The sequence below is a fragment of the Peromyscus maniculatus genome, chromosome 19 (assembly GCF_049852395.1).
Source record: "Peromyscus maniculatus bairdii isolate BWxNUB_F1_BW_parent chromosome 19, HU_Pman_BW_mat_3.1, whole genome shotgun sequence".
In the NCBI taxonomy this organism is placed as follows: domain Eukaryota; kingdom Metazoa; phylum Chordata; class Mammalia; order Rodentia; family Cricetidae; genus Peromyscus; species Peromyscus maniculatus.
The window spans coordinates 53,546,546-53,564,588 of NC_134870.1; the positions used below are offsets into that span (position 1 = coordinate 53,546,546).

The 18,043-nt window shown below is 40.4% G+C and overlaps 1 protein-coding gene across 2 annotated transcripts in view; it reads left to right on the forward strand.

Moving 5' to 3' along the window:
* Positions 1–18,043, forward strand: part of Htr4 (5-hydroxytryptamine receptor 4) — a 203,139-nt gene that overhangs the window by 146,591 nt on the left and 38,505 nt on the right. The window lies entirely within an intron of this gene.

Here is an 18,043-nt window from a genome sequence, read left to right on the forward strand (position 1 = left end):
TTTTCTCTCGAAGGAGACACAGTATACCTTTCTCTCAGCCTTAACAACTTATGATATCAGCCAGAGCTCAATCTTCAATAAACCAGTTGTGTATGATGTGTATCAACCCTTTATGTTTCTAAGCATGGGGTTAGTATATGCAAATTTGTAGGATATCAAAAGAGGAAAACATGAAGCCAGAAAGAAAGTAAAAATGGAGGGACAAAGAGAATGAGGACCCTATCTTTCTCCCACACAAAGCAGAAGAAATTGATTCCTTGAAGTTTTGCCCCTTTTCTTTCTTTTATCAACAATTATCAGAATGTACATTGTGTTTTCTGCTAGTTTGCTGTTTTTTTTTCCCACACTGGACTGTCAATACAAGAGGACAGGTAACTGTCTCTCTAATTTCCTAAGGTTTCCCTGGGATTTAGACATTTCTCAGTATGTTTGCTGGATAAATGAATTATTCTAAGGTGTAGGTGGATTGTGTGCTAGAATGAATTTTTCATACACACACACACACACACACACACACACACACACACACACACGGCTACTAAAATCATTGTTTTTTTTTCCACCATGAATCTACTTAACAACATTTGACTTCAACCCACCAAGATTCTTTGCCTTCCTTTTTTTTGAAAAAAAAAATAAAGCTTTTCACAGTTTGAATTGGAAGATTTTACCCCAAACCCCACAGATGAACAAATAATTTAGATTTGGTTTCTTTGTGATCCTGAGAGATTTTTTAGTAACGTTGGAAGGTTGTTTGACATTTAAATAACATTTTTATGGCCTTACCTTGAACTTTGGAGGTTACAATTGAAGTCAACATTTACTCATTGGATTGAGCCGAAGCAATTTAATCTGTGTTAAATTGAGGATGGATGTGGATGCCCTTGCTTATCTCCCTTAATCTTCTCCAGGATCAGTGAAATTTATAGCTAAATACAAAAGGAACATATTGGGCTACTTGTTCAAAGGGCAGGAAAAATTGCCATTAAAGGTTTTAAAATATAGTCTTTTCCTTCAATCTATCTCGATTACCTGGTAGTTTATTGTCATTGCTCATTGTGTACCTTTATATAGAAGAAAACTTAATTATTATCATAAAATTTATATTTTCGAGAATTTGATGTATGAGTACTATATTTACATCATTTCCATTCTTTCCTTCCCCCTCTCAAACTCTTCACGTCTCCCTCACAACTCCCTCTTAGATTTATGACCTCTTCTCTTTAAATTATTGTTGTTACGCATCACACACACACACACACACACACACACACACAAGTACTATCTGCTGAGTCTATTTAGTACTGCTTATATGTAGTTTAGGTTTGGCCATTTGGGACTGGCTAACCTATCAGGGGGCTTACCCCTGGAGAAGACTGTATTTCCCTCTCTTAGCAGCCACCAATTACCTAAAGCTCTTTGTTGAGGAGTGAGGTCTTGTGAAATTTCTACCACCTATGTTGAAACATGAACTAGTGTTGTCATTATCCAGGTCATATTTAGGCAACCATATTGTTCAGATTCTATGTGTACAGCTTCCCTGTCACGTAAGAAGACACAGTCTTACAGCAGCTGGCCTGCTCCTCTGGCTCTTACCTTCTTTCTGTGCCCACTTCTAGATATTTTTGGAGCCTTAGATGTAGGAGCTTCATTGTAGATGTATCAGTTGGAGTTGGACATTCCGTTGTTACTTATTTTCTTCATTTTAACCAGTTATGGTACCCTGTGATGGTCTCCAGCTGATGCAAAAAGTAGCTTCTTTGATGAGAGATTGGAGCTACACTTACCTGTGGATATAAAGATAGGTATTTAAAATGCAGTTGGTTATTTTACTGGTTTGGCAAAGTGGCCACAAATCTCCTTGACAGTACATGACCACACCAGCCATGAGTGTTGGCTAGGATTGCAGTGCTAGGCATGAATTTCTTCCTATCGAGAGGCTGCAAGTCTAACTAAATGGCTGTCTTTAACTTTAAGATGTGAAGTGTTGTGGTTGCACCCTTGAGAATATCTTACCATGCTGGCTATTGTTGTGGTTTATAGGCTTTACACCATGGTGAGACTGTTCATTCCTTTTGTCTCATGGTGGCTTCCATAGCACCTTCAGATATTGGGAGAGTTAGTCCTTGGGGAGGAATTTGCAGGTCAGTTCCAGCTCCGTTCCTCCACACCCTTTGTCTGAAGTGTGCAGTGTCTTTGTCTATAAGACCTTATCTTCAAGTTCTGGAAGGCAACCAGGGACAATGGTAACAGCCTAGATTTGCAAGTCTTTTAGACTCTCTTGATCAACAACTTGAAGAGAAGTTTTAAACTTAGTGCTGAGGTATTTTGTTAGCTAGTCGATGGATTTCAGGGGTAGCATTATCACCCCCAAGCGACCCAAAACTGTGTGTATATGTGTCTCTGTGTGTATGTGTGCATATAAACTGTATACATACACACACACACACACACACACACACACACACACACATATATATATTTAAATAAACATCAATGTATTCATTATTTTTCTAGTGCTGTAATAAAGCACCATTATGAAAGCAGTGAATTCAGCTTATGATTTCAAGGGCTTTGAGTCCATGATGGCATGGTGAATACATGGCAACGGAACAACTGAGAGCTTACATCTCAAAACTACAGGCAGAGGGCACACTGGAAATGGCAGAGTCTTTGAAACCTCAAAATCTGCTGTCCCACCAGGCTTAGATCTCATGGATCCCCAAGTTCAGGTACTCAAACCTAGAATACTCACCCAGTTCTCAGTTCCCAAGAGGCTAGAGAAGCTGTAAGCACTTCTCAAAGTCTGGCCCAGGGATAAACCTCCTCCAACAAGGCCACACCTCCTAATTCTTCCCAAACAATTCCAGAAACTGAGGACCAAGTATTCAGATACTTGAGCCTTTGGGGGCCATCCTCATTCAAACAACCATAATGAAATGTTTCCCTATAGCTTTTCCAACCATCTTTGGGATTCTGTATTCCTCCTCCTTCCGGCTTCCTTTGTATTATTCTTCCTCTTCCCTCCCCGTTAAAGTCTGTCCTGAATTTTCTCATTTCCCCATTTATAGCCCCTGTGTTCTACTAACTACCCCCTCTCTAAAGATTCCTCTATGTCCCCACCCATGGTCCCTTTTTACTTTCTTGATTTGTTTCGTTATTCCAGGTCATATTCTTGCATCTAAAGATTCAGAACAAGGAAAATGAGAGAGAATATGTGACGTTCGTCTCTCTGGATCTAGGTTACCTCATTCAGTATACTTTCTAGTTTCATTAATTTACCTGAAAATTGTGGGCTTTCATTCTTTTACAGCTGAACAATATTTCCATTGTGCATCCATACCACATTTTCACTCTCCATTCATCAGTTGATTGATACAGTAGGTTGTTTCTACCTCCTGACTCCTGTGAGTGGAGCAACAATGAACATGACTGCCAAGTATCTGTGGAGTAGGACGCCCAGTCCTTCGTGCGTATGGCAAAGGCTGGTATGGTTTCACCATATCTTAGACCTATTTCTAGGTTTCTGAAAGGTCTTCACACTGATTTCCTTAGTTTCTGAACCAGTTTGCAAAAACCATCAACTAACTATGAGTGAGGTATCCCCTTCTCCACATTGTCACCAGAATTTGTCCTCAGGTGTTTTCTTACCTTAGCCATTCTGGTTGAAGTAAGATTAACAATCTCAAAGTGGCTTTAGTTTGCATTTCCATGATTGCTAGGGACATTGAACACTTTTGAAATTATTCTTGTTTGTGTTTGAAATTATAATAATTACATCATTTTTCCCTTCTAAATTTCTTTAGCCATTTTTATTTCTTCTTTGGAAAACTCACAGTTCAGGTTCATAGCCATTTTTAGTTTGATGATTTGTGCCTTTGACTCTGTATTCTTTGCACATTCTGGACACTAATCCTCTATCAGATATAGACAGGCAAGCATGTTCTCTCACCCTGTGGGATTGCTCTTCACTTGCTCCTTCTGCTGACCAGAAGCATTTTCTTTTCTTGGGGTCTCACTTGCCAGTTGTTGGCCTTACTCTCTGAGTGGAGCCCAAGTCAGAAGCGCTTTTCCTGCATCTGCATTATGTAAAGTGCTGCCTAGGCTTTCTCTTAGCAGTTTCAGGGTTTCAGGCTTTACACTGAGATCTTTGATCTATATGGAGTTGGCTTATATGAAAGGTGATAGATATGGGTCTAATTTCATTCTTCTCCATGCGGGCATCCAGTTGTCCTGGCACTGTTTGGTGAAAATGCTGCCTTTTCTCCAGTGGATGCTTGACTGAGCCAAGGGTCTGTCAATCTTGTGTATCTTCTCAAAGAGAAGCTCCTAGATTCACTAATTCTTTGTATTGTTTTATTTGTTTCTATTCCATTAATTTTTGCTCTAATTTTTCTTCATTTATTCATTTTCTACCTTTATATAGCAAAATAATTAATTATTATCTTAAAATTTAACCCCTTTTTGAGACAGAATCTCACATAGCTGTGGTAAGACCAAATGTTTCCAGGGGAAAGACACCACACATGTCTACTCACCCTAGACAACCAACCCATGATAACCAAAGTACGGATCCTACCAAAATCCAACATGGAGAACCAATGAGTTTATTGGGGTTACTTGCTTACAGGAACACAATTGACTCAAAGACAGCTGCATCACCAAAGCCCACTGCAGCTCATGTGAAAACTCACAAAAGTTGGGAATCTATAGCCCACTGTACAGCCAATAGGCAACTCAACATGTTGGAGAGTTCAGTTACCAAGTGATTCAGTTGGTATAATCCTCTTCTAGGCAGCTCTGCTGCTCTCTGCTTCTTCCAGCTGGCCTGGTCTTAGAGTTGTCTTTGTAGCTTGTCTTATCTAAGAGTGACTCCCAGCAGTCTTTAATGTTTACTATTGGAAAGGAGGAACCTAGTTGATCTGGTCAGTTTCAGTGACTTCTCGAAACTATTTTGAGTCATTTATCATCTGACTTAAAGCCTCCCTTGTACCAGAGAATGTTTTAATTTCTGAGGAAAATGGTATACAATAGCCCAGGTTGACCTTAAGCTTACTAGATAGCCAAGGATCACCTTGAACTTCTGATTTCTGGCTCCCACATCCTGGGATTACTCATATAGTCCATCATGCCTGGCTAGCAGTCACTTGATATTGTTTTGTACTAGTTTTAAATGTAAATGTAATAACAGTTATCACATATGGAGAATCACTGAAATTATACAAACTGTATTTTATAGCTCATGTATGATTATTTTTCTTAACAGAAAACAGCTCAAAAGTAACTCAACTCTTTATAAAATCACTTCTTGATACTTGCACATTCTCAATAAGTACAGAAAGAAAGTTATTAAACATTTCAGGATTGTGATGGCAGAGCTTTAAGCCCAGTGCTGGGTCTCTTTGGAGTTTCACTAGTCCCTGAAACCATAAAGCTGACTCTACCATAATCCCAACATGAAGTGACTTCCCAGGAAATACTGGTCTGTTGAGATCATACCAGGAACGCACTGAAAGCAGCTTCTGAAGACATCCACTCACTGTGTCAAAAGTTGAAGCTTTGTCAAAGTCAGTGCTCACTACAGAATATGCCCACCCTTCCGATATTTGTTAATAAAGGGGGCAAAGCTTATTGCTAAGATAACCACTTTTGGACCAACACACTGAGATGAAATCCTATTCTTTTTATTGAGACATAGAACGTCTGACTAGGTAGAAGGTGAGCTTTGACAGAGAACCCAGAATACCCCACCCAATATAACATGATAGTTGAATATGCTGAAGTTTAGTAGACCATGGCTTCAGTCACATGCCATTTTCCATTAAGTATCAAGATGACCTTGGAACATGTCATGAAACATTTCTGGGTTTGTTTCTTCATTTGTGAAGTGGGGGTATTAGAACTTCCTCAAAATGACTTGGTAACATTGCACATGTACAGAACTAAGCCTAACCTGGGCTAAGCCTAACATGGAAAGTATTCAATGAATTGGGGAGGGGGCATTATCATTATGATTGTATATACAACATCTACATCTTCATAAAACTCCCTTGCCTAATTCTCTGATTAGTGCCTCCTAAAGAGTGAATCAATAAACACTGCTCCTTAAACAGGGAATGCAGTCTCCTCTGCTAAAACAAAAGCCAGAAATTAATTAAATATCACACAACTTATAAACAACTGTTTAAGCAACATGTGATAAGACTTGATTCCTGGGTACATCAAGCCCTGGACTGGACAATGGAACTATTATTTTGAATATGCCTTTTGGCTTTTCAATCGCCTGTTGACATTTCATTGAGCTGACATAAAGCAGGTTAATCATGTCAAACAGGCCAAGCATGTTCTGTATGTGTCAGGTTTTCCTCTTTTGCATTGCATATGCACTTGCCTTCTATGTGCCAGAATTCTGGGGAGCAGCCTTCTGAGGCTGATGCCTACTCCCAAGAGGGATAGTACATGGCACTTGTGGGCAGGGCAAGCCCAAGACAATCATCATCTTGGGCATCTTGAAGTTCCCAATGTCAAGTATCCAAGGTCAAAAATGAACACAGTGTGGTATGATGTTATAGCTTTGAATCCTGACATTAGAGATACCTGAGAGCTTTTAAACAATACCTGAGAGTGAGTTCCACATATGCAAGATGCTAGCCTGACTGACCTTTAGGGGCCAAAAAGCCAAAGTTTTTAAGAGTTCTAACATGCAATGGGGTGAAAAACCATTTGTGAACTAGAAAAATTATGAGACCTTTTAATCCTTTGTTGGACACTACTCATCCATTACCCTCACTTCACACCAGTAAAATGAGAAGGTAGAATTAGAAAATGTCCTAAGATCAGGCCTAGATGCACTTTTTTTTAGATACTGAGATAATACACTTAAAGCACATTTAAACCATCACATCTCAGTGGTATAATGCTGCTTACCAGGGGAATGGCAATAAGTATGTAGTTATAGCTGCAGTTGCTATCCACAGTTCATGGGCTGAGGCTAGGGATGATGCTAAACTTCTCACAGTACACAGGGAAGCCCCCTACAGAAAGAATTGTATGGCCCTAATGTGCTAGGTCGCCCTAAAATGGAAGGTTCTTCTTTAATCATTTGGGATTGCAACAGAGAAACTTCCCATCTTTGCCAGGAGACAGCTGGAGATCTCTTGAATAACAGTAGGTACAGCACCCGTACTTCTGACATTTCTCAACCCATGCAGTCTCAAGACAAAGGAAAAGAAGCCCTGTAGAAGGTGGCTGATATTTCTGCTGGGAAGAACCCTAAATTTCCGTGGTTAGGTGTTGGCAGCCACCTTGCAGAGAAGCTTTCTACAAGGCGGGCTCTATGCACTTGTTCCCTTACAGCATGTACTTGGCAAGGACACAGCCCTCTCAATTTAGTCAGAGCAGCTGTTCAGGAAGGAATTGCCTCCAAGCACACTATGAAACCCACTGACAAACTATATTCTTGTGTAAATGTGTGTTGAGCCCACAGTAGAATGGTGTAGGTCTCTGGTCCATGGAGTCAGTAGAAGCTTCATCTTATGCAGGGAGTTGACAAACTAGAGTGAGCTCAAAAGAGGGCAGATACCATGATTTTCCCTATAGGATAATTCATGGTGTGTGAAGAACAGTGGGAGGAACAGCATGTTGTGTGTAGAGCGAACAATTCGGATCACAAGATTTTTTTCTATATATTTAAAGGACTACTATGGGGAAAGGGGGCATCTGGCTTGTTCTTTGTGGTTTTGGGTTTTATGAATATGTGTTTTCAGTACAGAATGGGATGGATGGCCTTGCTTAGAGGGCTCCTGTGAAACAGAAGGAGTCAACTGGATGACCACTTAGCGGTGTCAGTTGAGGGTTTTAATCACTAGGACCATCGCCTGGTCATTTGTCAGAGTGTCTGAGGAAGTAGGGGAGACTGAGTAAGATGGTCTCGGACCCCTGCTTTCCTCCTACAATACAGTGAAAGGCAGGAAAAGTGCAGCCCACTTCAGCTGTTGTGCTTGGCTAAAGCTGGAGACGTTTTCAGTGAGGAGAGACACATTGCAGATGATACTGTCAATCTCGAGGGGCTCTTCTGTCTTTCCTTAGTGACCATTCTTGCAGTATGAGGAAGTAGAATGTTCAGATTTTTCTGAGGGGGAGAGTCATTCCTGAGTTCAATAGCGTACAGCTATCGGATGCCGGAAATTGCCTTTGAGGAAAACCTTGGTCAAATCCACAGATCTGGAGGCGTTTCTGTGCTCTCTTCATCTTCATGGCCATCATCAGCTGGCTACCAGCTAATAGCTAATGGTTTATATGCAAAGCATTGAGCTAATGCATTCCATGTATTGTCACATTGAGTTCTTAGTCATCTCTGGGCAGCCATTACTCTTCTCAATTTACTGAGAGAGAAATGGACTCAAAGAGATTAACTACTGCCACTCTTGGAACTAAGCCCTTGGGGGACATTCAGCATGCCAACTATGACACCAAACCGAACAGAATCTCTTCAACAATGCTCTATGGTAGCTGCCTAGCTGTGCTCCCAATAAGGAACATGTCAGTAGCATTGAAGGCCAGGATTTCCACAGCTAGAACAGTCCTCACTGTTGCAAATTTGGTTAAGTTTTTCTTGCCTGTGTCTTAGCATAACATAAGCTGTGATTCTTACAGGTGAAACTGGTGCCAGAACTCAAGCTTGGTGCCTTTCAAACTTGTTTTTCCATCCTAGGATCCATTTGGTTCAAATCGAATCTTATTCGAAAGTGTGGCAACACAAAACAGAACTGTGTAGATTAGAAGACGTACTAGTATAGGGGTGTATGTACATAAGCATGGCCATTGCTCCATCACACCAATGTCTACAATGGCCAGACCCATAAGGAGGCTTGAGAAAGTCCTATAAAATGACCCGAGATATTCTTCTGAACCCAACATGTTATAGACAAGAAAATAGGGTCTCAGAGAACATTAGGAGTTGATAAAGGAAATAAAGATCAGAACTCAGGTTTCAGAGTTCCTGGTCAGCTTTTCTCTCATTGGTCTCTCCATTCATTCACCACCTTGCTATTACATTTGTCACTGAGTTAAGACAATGTCCTAGTAGGTAAACATTCAGCACAAATGTACACAGACAAGATACCTTCCAGAAAGGACTGTATATGATGTTCATAATTTCTCACTTCTTTTTGATGGTCTAAGTCCTGCCTCTGGATGCCACACACAGAAGCACATACAAATGATTCCGACCATCCGGGGCAGCCTCTGTATTCAGTCCAGTGTTTCCACAACTTTCCAAAATGCTTGAACTCAAAGCTCATCTCATGTATAGGAGATTTTTCCTTTGACACACAGTCAACTATATATGCTTTTCTGTCATTTTTCCCTTTTGGACCAGTGTATAATACAGTCTGGAAAGAGACTCGGTTTCACATATTATCATCTAGGAGGATGAAAAGGTCACCCAGACATGTGGGATTTAAACTGCGAACGCCAGCTGGCCTGGGTTGTGATAGAACAAGCTTAAGCTGTGTAATGGGACTTTCATTGAGCTGGTGGTGAAAAGGCCTATCAGCCCTGGGCCTGACCCAGTCTTGTTTTCTTGCTCATTTCTCCCTCTGCAGCGATGTTCCTCTTTGTGTGGTAAGTGTACAGGATTGGTGGGCTTTCTCTAGATGAACAGCGAGTGTTCCTGCTGCTGAACCACTTGGGCTACCTTGAGTGTTGTCTCGATGTCCTTCCTGGCACCGCTCCAATATGAGCTCTCTACACTTTTCCCAGCCCCTGAACTCTGAGCAGTAATGAATTGCTTCTTCCTATGGTCTCTCTTCCTTCTGCTTCTCTCTTCTTGTGGAAATGCAGCTTATCCCAGGATCTTACGCGTTCTTTGTGCATTTTATTTACACCTTCACCCACCTGTGCTACTTCTCATAAGCAATGTCTACAGGTGTAGGGAGTCTCTTGGATGACGGTGCACACTTAGTGATGTTGCCTTGATGAAGCTCTCCAGTTCTGCCTGGGCATAGTTAGCAGACCTCATTCATTTGTTTAAAAAAATGAAGACCAAAATGATGTAACTTTTTGATAATAATGTGAGGCATCTATGATTTATCTAATGCGATAATAAAGACATCAAATAAGGGCTCTTTTTACTATGAATTTCTTTAAAGACATGTTCTTCTAGATATGTTGAGATTTTCTTCTATATGAAATGGTTCAGCAAAACAAACAAGCCCAGGAATATCTTGACCTGAACGAAGATTGAGATTTCTAATTCTTTTGCTACTTATAAATCATGGTAGATGTTGGGGATTTCTCCTGGAGCTGCCCTCTCCAGACCCCACCCCAAGAAAGCCTGCCAAGGATCAGCTCCTCCCTTGGGGCCTACAGGGTATTTGAGACCTGGTCACCAGACCTGCCATGTGATTTCTCCCCTGCCTTTCTGGGAGTCACCTGGGTGTTGCTTTGCTCTGTTTATTAAACCTAGACTTATTAATTTGGATGGATTTGGCTTATGGCATCCACAGAGGATACCCAATAACAGAGGATCCAATACTTATCAGTAGGCAATGGTAAAAATAAATAAATAAATAAATAAAAATAATAATAAAAAAAAAACCCTGCAAGACAACTTTACTCTTTCAGCCACATGTGCACATTGAGAAAGGGGAAAGACACACACTGGAGTCAAAGCCAACCAAGTCTGACATGGTCTTGCACTTTGTCATGTCAGAGCACTGATCCGACTGGGGTTAGTGCAGTACTACAGAGCCCCTTGGAATACATTTTGTTCAGAGACCACGGGGGTAGGTGTTCAAAGCTGTACAAATAGATATCCAGGGTCCCTTTCTGAAAGCAACCCAACATCTACTGTCGCTGCCGTAGAGACAGCTCTGGCCTGAGATCTGAAAGCATCTGCCCTGAAGGTGCATTACTCTGTCCCAACAAGACACTGTGTTCCCACGCCTGGCACTAGACATGTTCTTGTGAGATGGTGTGTGGTTCTTGAGAGGAGCATTATCATCCCATTCATTCAAGCACACACACACACACACACACACATGCACTCATACACACATACACACATACACACACACATACAGAGACACATACACACACACACACATACACACACAGATACATACACACCACAATATGTATGTAAGCTTATAAATGGATTTCCCCTATACCTTTTTCAAGCATATTTAATGTTATTTATTTCTGTTTCTTCCCACTCCCCTAATACTATCCTTACCCCCGACTCCCCAGTTGGAGTCCCCCATTATTTCCTCCCCTTTAGTAAGATCAAAACAATAATCAACTGGCAACAAATGCTGATGAGAATTCAGGGAAAGGAGAGACCCCTCATTTACTGTTCTGTGTTTTACAAACTGGTACAGCCACCCTGGAAATAATGTGGAGAATTCTCAAGGAGGTAAAAGTGGATCTTCCATACCACCCAGTCAGGTCACCCCTTGCTGTCTACCCAGAGGAATCAATATCACTCTGTAGAGATGCTTGCTCTGTCATGTTCATGGCCTCTCTACTCATAATAGGTAGGAAATGGAGGCAATCTAAATGTGGCCCATACGCACAATGGAATTCTCTTCAGCCATAAAGACAAATTAAATCATGAAATTGGAAGATAAATGGACGGAACTGCAAAGTATTAACACCGAGTGAGGTTCCCAGACTCAGAAATTCAAACCCCCATGTTCTTTCTTATTTATGGATCCAAGCTCTGAATCTTTAGATTTGATTATATAACTGAAGTATACACAGAAGCCAGGAAAATGGAAAGGGATCCTTGGTGTGTGTGTGGGGTGTCTTCTATAGACGTGGACAATTGGAGAGATTAAGTGCGATTTTCATCATTGGTGCTTTTTGTATATTTTCTTACTTTTTTCTTTCTTTCTTTTCTTTTCTTTCTTTCTCTTTTTTCTTTCTCCTTTGCATGACTTGGTCAACAAGCCTTTTTGTCATCAAAACAATGTTTTTCAGCTTTTCTTACAGGGATATCTTGTGTCTCATTTCATTGCTTCCGTTATGATTAGTCTTAGAGCATCCCTGAGTGCCTCATACATTCAGGTCTGGTCACTGTGACTCGCTTGTATTTTCTCTCTATGACCCATAAGACTGTTTCTAAGCTGTCTCTCGGGTATTAATGAAAAACTTTAGTACTCACTTGTTCAAAGACCCTCATACTCCTGTGTATGTAAGCCTGGTCTACAGAGTGAGATCCAGGACAGGCACCAAAACTACACAGAAAAACCCTGTCTCAAAATAAAAAACAGTTATAAGCAATTTTTCAAGTGCAAGTTTCTTCTCTTCTCACCTAAATCCCACCCTCTACTGTGGGGTGTGGCTTGTGGGAAGCCTTGGACTCTGATGTTGCAGGTACATGATATAACCATCATAAGATAGTCTGGAGACCTTTGGGAGATGTGGCTTAACTAGCATTGCATTTCTCCTTTACCCTCCTCCCTCCCCCTCCTCCTCCTCCTCTTCTCCCTGCTCCTCCCCCTCCTCCTCCTCTTTTGTAAGGCATGAGTACTATGAGTCTGATTATTAACTGTTGATATCAAACTTCATCACAAAGCTCTTTCCGCCCACCACAAAATGACCCCCGTGTTTCCAGACGGAAAGAACTCTATTTTGGGGAGGAGACTGAAAGGCAGAATTGGGGAGAAATCTCAGTTTGTGGCATGGGATCCACTGCAAACTCCCTCTATTAGTTACTTTTCTGTTGCTGTAATAAAATGCCATGGCCAAGACAACTTACAGAAGGAAGGGTTGATGGATCCAGAGGGATAGATAAGACTCCATCACCACCATGGCAGGGAGCAGACAGGCAGGCATGATGCTGGACCAGCAGCTGAAAATTCACTTCTTGATTCCCCCCAGAAAGCAAAGAGAGCTAACTAAAAATGGTGTCTCTTGAAACATCAAAGCCCATCCCCAGTGACATACTTCCTCAAGCAAGAACACACCTTCTAATCCTCCCCAAACAGCCAAAAACTGGAGAACAATTATTCAAACTTATGAGCTTATGGTGGCCATTGCATTCAAACCACCACATTCCCTCTGTGGTCACCATAAGGTCATGATCACATCATAAGGCAAAATGCATTTAGTCCAACTTCAAAAGTCCCCATAGGCTTTCACAGTCTCAATACCATTTTAAAGCCTTTTCATTGTAACCCCAGGTAAAATCAAAAAGTGAATTACATACTTCTAACATACAATGGCATAGAATACACCTTTCCATTCCAAAAGGAGCGAAGGGGGTGTAGTGAAAAAATGCTGAGCCAAAGACCAAAAACCATCAAGACAAGCATTGAAGTGCCACCCACGATGGCTCTATCTATCTCCATAGCTTTCCTGTCTGCAAAACACACTGCTCTTCAGGGCTGTGTACATTCCCTGTTCATAGCTCTCCTTGCCAGATAATCCCATGACTCTAGAACCTCTAATGTATTGGAGTCTCCAATGCAAGCCAGGCTTCATTTTTACAACTTTGTGAAATGCCTTTTAGGGCCTCTTTCCCCATCAGGGTTGTCAGGTAGGGACTGCCCTGAGTCACCTTGACGGGCGTCAATGGCTTTCCTTAACCACAGAGGGAAATTCCACAGCTCCTTTACTTGAGTATCCTTCATGACTCTAAAGCCAGATCCATGTGGATATCTGGCAGTTTTGGCTGCCCACTTGGGATGAACCCTAGCCAGAAGTAGAAAATTCCTTCACCCCTTTTCTTACACAAGTTGGAGTTTAGCTGGGTGGGGTCTTTCCCTGAGGGCACACCTCCCTTTATTACATTGTAATTCGGATCTCCCCTTAGTTTCCTTATCTCTTTCAGCACAAGCCTTGACTCCAACATTAAATTTCCCGGTGTTCTTTTTCTCTTCCAACTGTGTGTTTTGTATTCCTTTTCTCCCACTTGTTCTGTTCATTGCAGCTCTACAGAAGAGTGATTATCAATAACTATGCAACTGAGTCAGTACTGGGCTGTCTTGAAATATCCTTCACAACATAAATTAGTCCATTACTTTTCACTTAGGCTCAGGCAAATTCTTAGGACAAGGGCAAAAAAGAAGCCAAAATATCCTAGCAATGACCTCCACCCCAGTTGCTGTTAAAACCCTTAGTTTCCTCTGAAACCTCTTGATCTGGACCTCCACAGTCCAGAAAGCTCTTAGCACTGTCTTCCAGGTTCCTATTCGGATGGCCCATTAAACCCTGCTTATGGCATTCGACTACTTTTCTAGTCCAAAGTTCCATAATCCTCCAAAATCCTCATAGTAATATCTGTCATAGCAGTAGCCCTCTCCCTTGTACCCATTTCTGTAGTAGCTACTTTTCTATTGCAGTGGTAAAAACACCATACCCAAGGTAGCTTATACAAGGAAAGGGGTTTTTTTGTGTGTGTGTGGGGGGAGGATGACTTTCACCTCTAGTGGGATCAGGCTCCCTCACCATCATAGCAGGGAGCATGGTAACAGTCAGGGAGGCATGGCACTGGAGCAGCAGCTGAGAGCTCACATCCTGGCCCACAAAAAGGAAGCAGAGAGAGGTGACCTGAAATGGCATGCATCTTATAAAATCTCAAAGCATGTCCCCAGTGACATTCTTCCTCCAACAAGTGTACACCCCCTAGTCCTCCACAAACAGCCACCAACTGGAGAGCAAATATCCTAACACATGAGTATAGGGAATGTCTCATTCAAACCACCATGCCATCAATCAATCAATAATCAATCAATATCTACCTTGTATTTCATTTCCCTCTTCCTATTAAATGAAAATAGTATTCTGTATATTCCTTCCTTATAAATTCCTGCTGAAGATTAAATGTGGAGAAATGTGCCATTAACTTTAAAGTATTTCACAAGATTTATAAAGCAAAAACTTACATTTTCAAACTTACCTGCTAGATTGTTGGAGAAAAAGTAATTTTTTTAAATGATGTTTGGTGTCAGGGATTGTGCAGAGCTCTGACAGTGTTTGTGATCAAGTCTGTGTTTGAGGAGTCAGTTATGGCCTCATTGCAGTTTGAACCCTACCCCACACTGTTCTGCTTAGATACAGTTAACAACTTCGGAGTGTGATTTCACAGCTAAGAAATTGAGGACTTTCCCATTCTTTAACACAAATGCAAAAATCACCCTCCCTGTGTTTCCAGCGAAACCTCTTCCCTCCATGTGGAATATAAAGTATCAGATACTAACAATAGGATATTAAAAGCCAAATTTGAAGCAATTACCCACACAGCTTTGCAGAACAGTCCCACACACAACTGCCACCCAATCAAAAGGCCTGTGTCTGTCACCCACCATCCCTGCTACTCACAGAATCAGAATGTCAGAACTACAAAGGATCGTATGGATTATTCTCATCCCACACACTTAACAAATGGGGGGTGGGGGAGGCACAGGAATAGGCCTGTGCATTTGGGTACACACTAATCCTGCAGTCCAACACCGTGTTAGAACTCCCTGTCTTCTGCTTTTTCCTGTTCTTACACTCTGCTGCTGCTCCTGCTGGGTAGAACAGTGACCTTGAGCCGGCAGCAAAGGGGTTCCTGGGACGGTAAAGCCATGCACACTCAGTGCCGTCTTTTGCACCAAAGACCGGTCTCTTCTAGTATAGCATGATCTTTCATAAATTTTTATCTTGAATCAAAACCTTCAGGCAAATCACACTAAAGTATTAACTGTTAATTGTGCTGGTATAATAACATAACCCGAGAGTATTCCAGGCCAATGATGTCATCATACCACGCTTTTATTATTCTAGAGTCCCCCTACTGCCTTGGCTATTGCTGAGAGGAGACGGTTGCATCTTCCATGGAGTTAGAGGCTTAGGCAATGGCATATGTGCTGTTCTTCCTTCTTTCTTTTCTCCATTCACACCTTTTTAAAAGTCTTCATAGATACATCAATACATGAGATAAGGGAAGACACAGGGTAGTGTGTAATGACACAAGGGCACATGTTGAGTGATCTCAAGAAGTAATGGCATTCAAAAATTACAGGAGGAAGAATGGATAACCAAGAATGAACCTGAATCCAAAGTATGTTCAGAGAAAGTGGAAATCCCAGAAATACTTTCATCTCACTAGTTAGGGAAGAAATTCTGCATATTCTGATACAATAAGAGTAGACTCTGACGGAATAGAACATTAGGGGGCAAGTTGCTGTCTAGAATTACTGAAAAGCAAGTCTGTGCGCAAAATATACAAGATCTTCTGGGCCTGAAGCTTGGCTCCAAATGGCTCTTTTGCAGCATGGATGAAGCATGGAAGCTTATTATTGCTTATCAGTAAGCAATATTGATTCTTCAACAAAACCTAAAGCCAGACCTTAGAAATTGCAAACTTGTGGCTTAAAACAGGCTTTACTAGAATTCTATGACATTCATTATACAAATGACTGAAAGTAACCCATGCAAGATGAAATCATCATCTAACAGGACAGAATGATTGTTTGGTGAGACATTTAACAGATCCCCAGGCAAAGCCTTATAGGATAAGCCCATGCTTAAGCACATTGAGGCTTTTGTGTTTATAGCATGGTATACTGTTGTACTTTATTCTGCCCTGCTGAGCTTTTTTTCCTTGACTGAAAACCAAAAAGGGAGATAACACTAAACTGAAATATCTAGGTAGTGACCACAGGTTATCTATGTTCTTAGAGAACATTTGAAATATGGTTTAGTAGGTAGGTATCAAAAATCATTTGAAATGTTGAAATTTGTAAAGCATGAACTCAAGTGGCAAAATTGTTACCAAGCCCATAAGATAAAGTTTAACAGAGACAAATGTTCTATGTTTTGACTCAAATACATAATAATGTATTATAATGTAATAATATAAAATTAATCAGAAGAGACAAATGATACTAACCTACAAGACATTAAAACCTTACACACATATACAGCAAACTCCAATACACTCAATTTCAAAAAAAGCATTCTACTGTTAAGGTAAATTACCCCAACACAGCTATGGTGGGTGATTTCAATACCACACTTTCTCCAGATCATCTGGACAAAAATTAACAGAGAAGCATAAGAATTAATTGGGACATAAAACAAATCTCAACAAATATAGAAAAATTGAAGTAACACTATGTAACCTATATGACCACAATGCAATAAAGCTTGAAATTCAAAGAAAAAGAATCTCTAGAAATTGCATGAACTTGTGGAGATTAAACAACACACCAATGAATTATGAATGGGACAAAGAAATAATTAAGATGGATACATAAAAATCCCTGGAAATAAATGAAACTGAAATCAAAACACAGTAAAACATCTGGGACATATGAAAAGCAGCCCTAAAAGGGCAATATATAACTCCAAATACCCTCATTATAAAATCAGAAAGAGAACTGATGCAATTCAAGAATTTGGAAAACTAAGAACAAACCAAACCCAAATTCTATAAATGAGAAGAAAAAAAATCTAAAAGCAGGACAGAAATTAATACAATATAAACAAACAGACCAATACTAGGAATGAACTAATCTAGGACCTGGTTCTCTGAAAAGATAAACAAAATTGATAATTAACCAAAAGAAAGAAAAGAGGACCCAAATTAACAGAATTAGAGATAAACATTACAATAGATGCCAAAGAAATTTAGGACATTATCAGGTAATGCTTTAAAAATCTATACTCCACTAAATTAGAAAACTTAAAAGAAATGGATAAATGTCTATACTTGCCCACCACAGAAGCTAGACCAAGAAGATAGCAACAACTTAAACAGAATCCTAACAAATAAGAAAATTAAAAACCAGGAATGCAAGATCTTACTTTAAAAAGCCCAGATCCTGATGGATTCACAGCAGAATTTCACCAGACTTTCAGTAAAGAATTACAACTAATATTTCTCAAATTGAAAAACTAGAAACAAAGAAAATAACTTCAAAATGCTTTCTGTTATTATAATAACACCAAAATCTATAAGCCAATGTTCCTGGTTAACATGGATGGAAAAACTCTCAATAAAAGTATTTGCAAATAAAATACAGGCATATATCAAAAAGATTGTGCACCA